At 57.2% G+C, this 11,971-nt stretch overlaps 1 protein-coding gene across 1 annotated transcript in view; it reads left to right on the top strand.

Moving 5' to 3' along the window:
- Window positions 1-6: 6 nt before the first annotated feature.
- Window positions 7-11,971, top strand: part of Large1 (LARGE xylosyl- and glucuronyltransferase 1) — a 339,499-nt gene continuing 327,534 nt past the window's right edge. Inside the window, exon 1 of the mRNA XM_004623936.2 lies at window positions 7-120. The gene's annotated coding sequence lies outside the window, so the exon portion shown is untranslated. The remainder of the gene's footprint in view (window positions 121-11,971) is intronic.

The following is an 11,971-nucleotide window of genomic DNA, read 5'->3' as shown; positions in this document are numbered from 1 at the left end:
GCGGCGCTGCCGCTCGGACGCTGACGCGGACGCTGGCAGCACCTGCCCGGACCCGCCGGACCCTCGCCCGCGCCCCGGCGCCTCCGCGGGCTCAAGCTGCCCGGGGCCGGGGAGGCCAAGGTAAGAGCTCGGGTCGCGGAGCGACTTCTCAGACCTGTGGCTGTGCTTTGCCCGGGACGCGGGGAACGACGCCTGCCCTGCCCGGTGGCCCGGCCCTGCTTTGGGAGCCCCTGGGCTCGCGTGGTCCCTGCGCCCCGGTTGTCTTTTCTGGTGCGGAGAACTTTTCCTGGCTCCTGGCTGCAGAGAGGGCGACCTAGGGTACATGCACAGCCTCAGCCCGCGATCCCCTGTGTAGGCCCGAGGGGCAGCGGTTTCTGGGGGGCTGGGGCACTGTCGCAGCTGGAGCGGGCACCCGAATCTTGCGTCCTGGCCACCGAGCTATGCCCAGTGCCTTGTTACCGTCGCCTTTCTGGGGGCCTCTGCGACCAGCCCGTCCTTCTTGAGTACAAAGCCTCCCCAGCAAGATCGGGGTTTAAATGGGTCACTTCAGAGGGAGTGGATTGTCTCCTGCACGCTCAGGCCAGCTCTCCGTGGCCCTGTTCAACGGGGTGGATTTCATCGTCCCTGCGTGGATGAACCTCGGCTGAGCAGGTTTCTGCTGAATTTTGAATTCATGAATTTTGTCACTGAGCCCCTTCGCATGATCTCCGGAGGGACCAGATAGCAGCATACATTTTCCGTGAATGTCACGGGAAGTTTTACAGGGTCTTATGTAAGGGCCCCAAGAGAGAGAACTCTGGCCCCGACTGCCTTCCAGGGTTCCCGGGGGTGGGGTGGGGGGACAGCTGGGAGCACTGCATCACCTAGAGCCCGAGGATCAGGAGTGGGCTCTCACTGAAGCGGGAGGCGCTGCCCAGGGTTGATTTTCCTCTGACCTCGCCGGGCGTTACAACCTCAGGATCAGCTTTGATAAACTGAAGAGAAGGGAGAGCTCTAAATTAGGAAAAGAACGAGCTGGAGCTTTTTTCTCTCATCTCACAGATGGGTGTCATGAACGGATTACTAGGCAGCTGATGCCTCACTGGGGAAAAAAAACGAAGGAAAAAGAACTGGCTGAAGGTTTCACACCTCGTTGTCCCCTCTCCTAGCACCTCCGTATTTCTAGAGTGTCTGACTTGAGTGAAAATTACTTGTGGAGGACACATCTGTGGATCCTCTCTGCAAATTCCATTCCAGGAAGACAAGGAAGTCATCCAGATGTGGGTTGTAGAGGGCTTTTGAGAGCACCCAGGAAAGGCTCAGAGCCCCAGGTAGGGTGGAGAGGTTTGGAGGGGAGGAGGATCGGCCAGTGTGCAGCCCGAGGTGGGCGCTGCCTGAGAGCTCCCCGTGGAGGGCTGGGTTGTGCGTCAGCTTTCTGCTGAGATGAAGCTGGTTCCTTGGGCTTCTACAACACGGCTGGAAGGGCTGTGGGAAGGAAAGGACAGGTTCACCCAGCCCATCCTGGGTACTGGAGTGTTCCTTCTGGGAAGTGGACAAGGCTCCCAGGGTTCTGGGTTCTGAGTTGTGGAAAGCAGGATGGTGCTGTCTGCGGTACTGCAGCCTCAGCTGCCTTCAGGACACTAGGGGGGCTTGGATGCTACTCTGTCACCCAGGAGGGAAATGCAGGGACCCAGAGGTGGGCTTGCCTTTTCAGGGCTCGTGGGTGCAACTTTTCACTTCTGACATGTGTTCTTATTAAGGAGTAGATTCTGAGTGCTTTGCGGATGGGCCCGCTCATGCCATCTGGACGACTTAGGACTGGCTGTGTGTGTTGTGTGGGATTCTGAAAAGACCAGGATGTAGTCTCCATGACATCTTAGAAGACACAGCCTCTTGCACATTCTGTCCTTTGGACACCTGGTTGTGCTGACCTGAAATTCTTTGCTTGCAGTGAACCCCTCACCTTTGTTTGTCTCCTGTCCTGCAGTATTGAGCTGAACGCAGGGCCTTTGCAGTAGGCTGCATTCTTAACACTGTCTTACTTTGTTTTTGTAAATTTTGAGAGTGGGTCTCACAAAGTCACTAAATTACATCGGGTTTCCTTTTGTCTTTTTTACATACCCCACTGTCTTATAAAATCACACTGTGTCAGAACATCTTTAAAATCAACTCCATCAAACTTAAAATTTCTTGCTGCCTTCTCCTTAAAAGCACGCGCAGATGTTAACGTGGCATCTGACGGCGTGTCTGCACTCTCATCTAGAGCCCTGAATCATTAGTGTCTGGGAATCTGCCAGTGGAATTAGAAGATTGTTCTCTCTCCCTGCAGAACAAAGCTCCAGTTGCCCAGGCCTCCCCACAGGAGCTGCGTCTGCCTTCTCAGAGCTGCTGGAAGGTGAGAGATGTAAGAGGTGGAGTCTGAGGAGAGACCCTCGCTGCAGGACTCTGGCACAGTTTGGCCAGTGTCACCATGGTTCAGGGTTCATGCATCCTCAGGGCTACTTCAGCATGCACAGCCTGCCTGTTCGGAGCCTGGGAACGTGCACAAGTTGTTTGTCTTCCTGAGCTCTGGTAGGCTGTGTTTGTGACCCTGTCCTCATAGGAAAAGTGCATGTGTAGGTAGCCTAAGGGGCGTGGTGGTTGTGGTCCCAGAAGAATGGTCAGTGTGAGTGAAGCTTTATTCCATTCAGGCTTGCTGGGTCGACTCACAGGTGCGCTGTTGCCATCAGAGGTCTGTGCAGGAAAGACCACTGCACTGGCCATCCAGGGCCAGCAGGGAGCACCAGTGCTGGCAGTTGCCTGAGAAGGTGGCGGGGTGGGCAAAGGGCTGAAGCAGGAGGCAGACCTCCCTGAGCATGCGGAACACAGTCGAGGCGGCTGTGTGGCCAGAGAGTCTTGGAGAGCAGAGAGGAGACAGTGGCACTGACTGGGGAGTGGGGCTTCGGGGCATTGAGAGCCCCAAGAACCTGCCGATGAACACCTTGGGGGCAGGGCTGCTTCCTGGTGTCTGCTGCTCTGGCCTGGAGGGCTTGTCTTGGAGAGCCACAGGCATTTAGGTGGTGGGCAGGAGCCAGTACACGGAGGCTTCATTCAGTTTGTTTCAAAAGGCTGTTCTCTGGACTTCACGCGTGGTCCTCGAGCATCTGTGAACACCTAGAACATGAGGTGCGGTGCTCCGTGCGGAGGTTGCAGACACTGAGCCAGGCTTAGCATCCTTCCTGGGGCAGCAGGCATTCATTCAGCCACTGCTGCAGGTCACAGTTTGCCACGTGGGGCCACTTTGAGCTTGTGGTGTAGGAAGGAGGGGAATTGGGATGGGGCCCTTGGTGCGGTGTGTGTGGCTGGCAGGCGAGCAGTGCAGCTCGGGGAGCTGTGTTAGGGGCTGCTCAGAGCTCCCTCCTACCCAGGCTGGGCTCCAGGCATTTAGGTGGGGGCGCTGCTGGTAGGATCTGGTGTGCTGGCTGATTATCCCTTGGGGTCACGAGATGCGGGAAAGGCATTATTATCTTTTTTTTTTTTCCTGCCAGATTTGCTTCTGGGCAGAGTGGTCAGGTTGAGCCCTACTCCTGCAGTCCTGTGTTCCAGTCACCACACTTCTGCCAAGACTGTTTTTGCTCTTGGAAAGGGAAGCATTTGTGGCAGAGTGGGAGTGGGTTGTGTGCCTGCCTGTGCATTTCCTGGGTGAGGATGTGCCTGTTTTCAGGACACGGGGTGTTCGCACCCATGCCAGCACCAGCACCCGCACGTGCACGTGTGCGGGCTGAGACAGGAAGGCGTAGTATTGATGGTCCACCTCGGCAAGATGTGGAGCTGTGTCACCTACTTAGGCCACCTCTGGATCACTCATGCACCTAAGGCAGGGTGTCAGTGCGCTGTGAATCACCGTTCTATAATTACTTAGGGAACAGTGACCAGGAAAAAAAGCCACGTTCACTATCTACATAGTTGTTTTCCAACTATTTCCCAGCTGAAGGTAGTTGACCTCAGAAAGCTCTGCTTCCGAGCTTGGACTGTCTGTGGCAAATGAGGGCAAGCAAGGGTGGGGCTAGAAAGGCAGAAGGAACCACGGCCACAGGGGCTCAGGAGTGCCTGGCCCTTCAGAACAGGCCCAGGCTGCCTCGCTGCCTCCGGCTTCTCCCCGTGTCGAGGGATGGCCGCTTGCTGAAGACAAAGCGGGAGGTTTAGGGTCTGGTGTTGGTAGTGTAGTGTGTGACCCAAGGACACCCCTGAAGACCTGTGGACGCTGGCACCATTGAGAACCTTGTGGAGGGACAGGTAGTGGCAAAGCGCAGGTCCTTCCCTGGGGACTGGCTTTCGAGCTCGAAGATGGGAAGACTCGAGGCCCACTCAGACATGCGCCGTACCCTGCAGGGCATCTTTCTGCCCGGAAACACGCAGCTCCAGGTGTGAGCCCGTGACCAGTGGCAGAGAGACTGCCTTTGCCCCACTGCTTGTAGAGTGCGCAGCTGGAGACTGGGCTGGGTCCCTTCTAGTCCTCGGGGCTGTTCACACCCAGTTGGAAGATGCCTGCTTGCCCCCTCCCTGGTGCCGTGGAACCCATCAGCGTTACAGCCCTCCTTAGCTGCTGCTTAAGAAGGAAGTACTTTGTGATTAAAATGAAGAATAGTGTTGGCCATTTTATTCATTCCAAAATTAAGAAGATGGAGGAGAAGCTGACCCTTGTGGATTTCGCAAAGCCTGAGGTACACACGGAAGAGACGCCTTTCATCTGACCTTGTAGGGGAGCCGTGGGGCAGTGTGAGGGGAGACTCTAGAGGAGACCAGAGCAGAATGGGTGCTAGACCTTCGAGTCGGGAGGTGTGCGGCTGCCTTGTTCTTCGGCCTCCAGATCTGCGGGTGGCTTCTTGCCGAGACTCCCGAGCTGCTGCCCGGGCGCAGCACCACTGGCTGGGAGGTGACGTGGCAGTGAAGAGCCAGGTGGGCCCCGCTCCTCATGCCCACGTCGTGGTGTGGAGGCATGTGGGCGGGTTGGCAGGGAGAGCTTGCAGGCAGTATTACTTAGGGCCCAGTGACTTAGGCGTGACTGAAGTACAAGAGGGTGTTATCTTACCCAAAGGATTTATTGTATTTGAAATAATTTGATTATCAGCCACAGTGGACACTTTGGGGGGCCTCACACCTTAGGTAACACCAAGGACTTTTCAGAGATAAAGTTTTAACAAATCACCCAGTAAGTCCAGCAGCCCAGTAATGAACTCTGTGATAGAAACTGCAAGCCGTAAGTGGGGTGGCCACTGATCCCCACGTGGAGGAACTTTGCTTTCTTGCTTGCGTTCAGCAGGTGGAGCATCGAACTGTGTTCTTCCGGAGGTACCAGGCATGATGACCCTCCTTCCTGCGCTCCCATCCAGCATAGAAGGGGCACACAGGATAAGTTAAGGAAGGACCTGTGAGATGGCTCATCAGACTAAGCTAGCCTGCCTAGGCAAGTATAGGGACCGGGGTTCGATCCCTGGCACCACATACCATGCCAGCCCCACTCCCAGGCATGCTGAGCTGGCAGCTGAGGCAGGGCGTGGTGGTACACGTCTGTAGTCCAAGCCCTGGGGAGGCTGAAAACAGGAGGATCACTATGAGTCTGAGCTGCAAAGTGAGAACTTGTACCAAATACATTTTTTTAAAAAATCAGGGAAGAATTTCCAGACTTCTCAGTGTTCATTGATCCACAGACATGATTTTCCTCCACTTCAGGATACATTAGAGGAGGCAGGTCTGAGATACGTAGAAAACCAGAGTCCTAGACTCCTCGTGTCTGGCACCTTTCCTTTGACCACAACAGAGCAATCCACGGATTTTGGGGTGTTTTTGTTCCTTTTTCTCTATGGAAGTTTCCGAAACATGTTTGTTCTAGGACTGGGATAAATGGAGGTGCTTTTGGCGTCCAGGGTAATTTTGGGTGACCTGGAGTTGTGCGTGAACCCAGGCTGGGTCTGGTGGTGTGAGAGCCCGCCCTGGAGAGCTGCTCTTTGCACAGCCTGCTCTGGATTGCCAAGGCCAGCTGGGAGAAAGGCCTGGGCTCGCCTCTCCCTGCAGCATTAGGAGTGGGTGGACTTACAACAGAGTGTGGGCGGGAGGGCATTCCTTTCTTTTTTTTTCAAAGTTTAAATTTGGTGAGGAGTTGCTGGTTCTGGAGGGTCTCTGTGGGTGGGGCTGGCTGCAGCTGCCTAGGAGCTTCCGGATGGGAGACCTCCACCTGCCTGCCGTCGTCTCGTCTCGGGGATCCGTCTGCCCATCAGGAGCTGCCTCTGTTCCCACGGGGAGGACTGAAGTCAGTGCTCTCCTGTGAGTGGCACTTGCTGTTGGCTCTGGAGCCGGGTGTGGAATAAGGGTGTGGTGGGCTCTTCTCACCAGGGCTATGCCCAGCGTCAGTGGCCTGGCATAGGTGGCCTGGCATTGGTGGCACTGCCATCTTATCCACACAGTGGGCTGGTGAAGGTGGAGGGCGAGTTTGCACACTGAGGCTCCTTGAGTCCTCCCCAGAAGCGCCTGTTAACAGTGTGGGGGACTTTCAGACCAGCAGAATTTGTTCTCTGAGGGGCCGTTGTTGTGGCACAGGTGCACAGTGCCCCAGCGGCCCATGTCTGCTCCTCTGCAGTGTGGGGAGTACAACGCACAGGCTGAGGAGGGCGGGCGTGCCTGCGGCTGGATGTCGGGATGCCAGCTGTTGTGAGTGCACTGGACCAGCGCTCTCCACCCACACACCCACCTGGGGGGCTGGGGGGCGAACCCCTGGGGTGCTGTCGAGGGTGTGGAGCTGGGCAGGAGGGTGAAGTGGGGCGGCAGGACAGAGGCCTTGGGCCTGCTCTGCTGTCCCCGGCCTTGGCCAGGCTCTGTGGGTGACTCAGCCCACCTGGCCTTATTGGCAGCTTTTGCCGCCCCCGACTGTCCCTCCCGGGCTCTGCCTTGGCCTCACACCCTGGGACTCCCTCTGTGCACCCGTTATGCAGGTGGCCCTGCACTGGCCTCTCAGGCCCTGCAAGCCCAGCAAGCCTCCTCTCCTTGCGAGGCTGCAGCCTTCCAGACTCCTGGCCGCAACAGCCCGCTTCTGTGTGGCTTCTCCTCTTTGTTGGGCAGGCATCAGGTCCCACCCATCCGCACTCCTGGGCACCCCCTGATCCCCAGCACCAGGAGCCCTTGGGGAGCTGCTGAATGGGGTGTGTAGATGCGTGGTGTGGCCAGTCCCAGTGGAGGACTGAAATGAAGGGTTTGGATGGCTGCGGGTAGTGGGATGGGGCGTGGCATGCCAGGCCCTGCTGGAGGGTGCTGGGAACCAGAGGTGGGACTTGGCTTTAGCTTTGTGCAGCACATGGGCCATGAAGCTTCAGCTGGGTCTCGGCACAGATCACGAGAACAGGAAGGGAGGGACTAGAGGGGGGCTGAGGGGCGTGGTGCGTGGGTGAATGCCAGCTGGTTTTCGTTGGCAGGGCTACAGGTGGTCTTGGGGCCTGGGTGGGCTGTGGCCCTGAATCAGGATGGCGGTGTGTGTTGGGGTTAGGATGGCGTGGGAGAGGTGGAGGCCTTTGCACCCCCGTGGATGTCGGTGTGCAAGTGTGGGTGTGTGATTGTGTGTGGGTGTGTGATTGTGTGTGGGTGTGTGTAGGATGTGTATGTGGGTGTGATTGTGGTGCTTGTGGCCCACACAGAAGGCCTGGACCTAACATGTTCTCCTGCCTGCCAGCGCACCAGGCCTTGGTGGGATGCCCTTGTTCACCTGGGGTGGCTGGTCTAAATGGGCCTCAGGTCGGAGAACAAGTCCCCCTGGCTGTGGGTGGTCCCCGACAAGGGGACCCTCTTCTCTCTTGAGTGGCTCTGAAGCAGCTGCTGAGAGCTGAAGGCCTGGCGCTGTCTGGGCTCCAGGGCGCAGCCACACCTTGGAAGGGGTCAGGACCTCAGCCCGTGCCAGTAGTGGAGATTCTCAAAGGGGATAGTCCTGTGCCTTAGAGATAGAAAGTCTTTGTTCCTAACCTCTCAGCAAGGAGAGCTGTTCCAGAACGTTCTGGCTGCCTACCCCACAGGCTTCCTGTCTACCACTGGGCATCTTCCAGCTGTGCGACCAGAACACTGCTCGCCAGGCGCAGGACTCCGCCTCCCATCTTCTGACCCGAGAGTCCGGCTCCTCAGTTTCCTGCCTTGCCGGCTGTTTCCCCGCCTCTTCCCACACTTGGTCAGCTCTTCCCTGATCTCCCTGCCTGGGTGCTTCGGCTTTTCCTCCACTCCCCAGTCCTGTTCCTTGTCTTGACCTCCTTTTTCCTGGCTGGACCTCCCCTGCAGGAGTGACCACACCCTAAAACTCTGAGACTCACATGTGCTGTCCATCTCGCCAACAGCGGTGTCAGTGTCTGGCCTCCTGCCAGCCACAATCTACTGTGTTTCTGCTGACACCTGGGGTCCTACTGCAGAGACTTCCTGGGTCTAAAGGTTCTGTGCCCCCTGACCCATGCCCCAGAGGTGAGTGGCTCTCGGCCTCCTTCTGGGGAGGGGAGGTAGAGATGGGGTCCCTGACAGTCTGCACATGACCCCTTGGGCCAGAGCATCTGACTGTCCGGATGAGCCTCTGGTGCATGCACTGGGATATTTGGCATTGCTCTGGGACAGGGCTGGCGGACCTGTGGCACGCTGCAGCAGGCTGTTTGATACCGTTGAAAGCTCTGAAAGATTCGCCATCGCTGCCATAGGATCTCAGTCAGCTGGGCTCTCCCTGCCATGCCTGTGTACGAGGTGCAGGTGCGGCGGGAACATGTTTGCTCGGTGACCCAGGCACAGCCCAGCTCCAGGCCTCTGGGGGCTCAGTGTGGCCCAGGTGTGGGAAGTGTGGTGAGTGTGGCTCAACGGGCTTGCGTGTTCCTGGGCCCTGGGCCTCTGTAGCGTGGCCTGGGAGGGTCCCCACGGCAGGGTGCCTGCTCCGGGCTGGCTTGCTCCTGCCCTGTTCCTTGCCTTGCTCCTGTGGAAGGGTCACATTTGGGCTGGCTGGGTGCTGAAAAAGTGCTCCTGAGTGTGGGCTGCTGTCCTTGCTGTTGGAGCTTTTGCAGCCTGTCCCGGCACCTCCAGCCATACCCCTCTTGGCGGGCCTGCTGGTAGCAGGAGAAAAGTGGCTCCTGTCTGAAGGAGGCTGCAGTCTTCTGTTTGGCCTTATCCAGTGTCACAAGAAGTCGCAGAGGCTCCGAAGGCAAAAGCAGGTGTTTCCTGCTGGTCGCCACGACCCTTTTCTGCATCCTTGCTCTTCTCTCTGGGAAGTCTGTGCTCCGCCAGGTCAGCGGACAGGTGCTGGTGGTGGGGGAACAGATCCTGCCTCAGCAGGCTGTGACGAGCCAAACGTGCAGGGACACTCTCCGGGAGCCGGCACTGCAGCCACCGCTTCCGGAGCGCTGCTGATGTTAGCAGATGCCTGGTGCCTCAGATCCATACAGCCCAGGGCACAAGCGTGGCCAGGTGGTTCTTTGCCCACAGATGAAGCCAGCCTGGAACCCAGGCCGGGCTCCTGCGCGTTGTGTTCTCCACCTCACCGTGCACTAAGCCGTGTCTTGCACATGCAGAGGCAGCGCCCTGGTCGGTGGCAGTAGAGGAGGTGTTTCAGAGATGTCAGGTTCCAGATCCTCGTCTTCACGTGGGTGCCTGTCCCTAGCCGGGGGCCACCCCCTGCCTGGATCCCACTCTGTGCCCGCCTTCTCTCGCTAGTCAGCCATCCCTGGCTTATCCCAAAACCGCCCTTCCTGGGGTCTGTTGTTCTGGGTGAAGAGGCTGAAGCACACCAGACAGAGGGCTGTGCCTCTGCGCGTGAGAGCCTCGCTGGCGCCCACAGGCCACGCTTGCGCCTATTCAGCATGGCGCAAGCCACGGGGCATCTGGGTCTCTTTTCAGGCTAAGGAATGCAACGAAATTTTCAGTTCTAAAAGATAACTACTCTTGAATCTTTGAAGTGAATTTTGGATATGAGATTGCTAGATTCCATTGAGAAATGTGATGTGGAAATTTTATTTTCAAACGTTAATGTTTGCAATGTTCTGAAAATCATATCCTTAGAAATAATTTAGTGTTTGATGAAAACTTTAGACATCAGCCTAAACGCAGGGAAGGTGGTAGAAGGGTTTCAAGTATCAGAATCAAAGAAGAAAGGAAGGGGCCTTGCGATCATCCTGCATATTCCCTTCTGAGACACTGAAGTGTGGAGAGGGTTACTGTTAAGTGGTTTTCTGCCTCAGACCCTCGTCTGCCTAAAGATTCGTCAATATCTGTTAAAGCCTACGCACTGCACTACTGATAAACACCCTGAAATTATAGGGGGGTCTCTGGGGAATGAGAACCCCTTTTTAACTTGAGGCAGCTTTACACGTCATATTGTTTTCCCGTTGCTGGCTCCAAGCGCTGGCTCCAAAGGAGGAGAGATGAATTTTGGCTCACTGTTTTCGAGGTCCTGTAGCCGGCTGGCTGCAGCTAGGAGCCTTGTGGCCATGGGGTCTGGTGAGCTCCTTGGTCCAGGGCTGAAGGGAGCCTGGCAGGGACAGAGCCAGAGAGCTTGAAGTGACAGCCAGCCCTCAGCCACACCCCCAGGACACCCGAACGCCCAGGATCCAGTGGTGGGCAGTCCAGCGTCCTGTTGCGTGCCGCTCAAATGTGATGGTCACGCAGGGCCCCATGGGAAGGACTGTTTCATGCTGGAGGGACAGAAATTCAGTTCCTGCTGATGTCACAGTGTCTGCACCAACGTGACTGTCAGCTTAGGGAGCTGAAAGTCATGGGCGAATCGGCCTGGGCCGAGCTCAGTCTCTCTGTGTCACTGAGAGTGCCACGCCGTCCTCTTCTGTGCTGCTTCTTCCTCCAGCAGGCCACCCCATAGGGTGTGAAGTGTCCTGGCACAAGGGGCACATCCAACCCCACGTCCTGGCTGCCGCAGTGACCCGGGGCAGAGGCTGCGCCCCTCCTTGGAGTCTAGTTCCACTTGTTCCCAGTGTGGCACGGGTGCTCGGGACAGAGTCCCGCACTGTGCCTATGGTTCTCTGACCACATGCCTGCCAGGGACTTGCGTGTCAGCCCCGCCCCGCCCCTCCGCTCTCCCGGGTGTTACCCCTGCACGGGTACGGTGTCCTCTCTCCCAGCCTTGCTCATTTCCAAGCTTTTAAGGAAATGGCAGAGAAGGCCGGCCAGTGTAGATTATAATGTTTTTCAAGGAAATGGAAAAAACACCCCAAAACTCTGGCAGTGTATTTTGTATTTTTAAAAGGACCATTTAGATGCGTGACTTATGCATATAAAGAGAAAGGAAGAAACAAAGAAAGACTCAGAATTGCGGAGGACCATCTGGCTTCCTCTGTGGTGATGACGTCCTGCACAGGCCAGGAGCTGGAACCATGTGGGTCGGACTGGCTCCCGGGAGCCTGGCGCCCTGGCTCCCCCGCGCCCCGCCCACCCGTCCCTGTCCTCTCCTTCTGCGTCTGGTGATGCCCTGACCTCTTCCTAGGAGGTCGCTGGCCCAGAGGCTGGTGGGTGGCCTGTGACCTCCTCCTGCCCTCGTCCTCGCCTGTGTGGTCACCACTGGAGGTCGTGGGGTGAGGACGGCTGTGTTTGGGCTGGGGAGTGGACACAGCTTTGCCCACCACACTTCTGCTGTTAAAGTGCTGTACTTTGCAAAATGGCATCAAACTTTGTTGGAAACTTGCTGGTAGCAGATTAACCTTTGTAAACACACACACACACACACACACACACACACACACACACTGCTGCAGGGCTGGCAACTCCGCTAGAGTTTGTTACTGAAAGCACTATGGACTTTAGTTGAGGAGACATGGTGTGGAGAGGAGAGATGGTGGGGGGTGGGCCCGGCTGCTTGGGATCTGGCAGTGAGCACGTGCCAGCCTCCTCCCTTGCCCTCTCGCTGTCCTCCTCCGCCCTCCTCCCCTCTGCCTCCCCTTCCCCCTCTCCCCTTCCCCCTCTCCCCTTCCTCCCACCTCCCTCACCGCCCCCTCCCTCCCCC

This window comes from Octodon degus, unplaced genomic scaffold (assembly GCF_000260255.1).
Source record: "Octodon degus isolate 3935 unplaced genomic scaffold, OctDeg1.0 scaffold00004, whole genome shotgun sequence".
NCBI classification, from domain to species: Eukaryota; Metazoa; Chordata; class Mammalia; order Rodentia; family Octodontidae; genus Octodon; species Octodon degus.
This window is presented reverse-complemented; position numbering and strand designations above follow the sequence as displayed.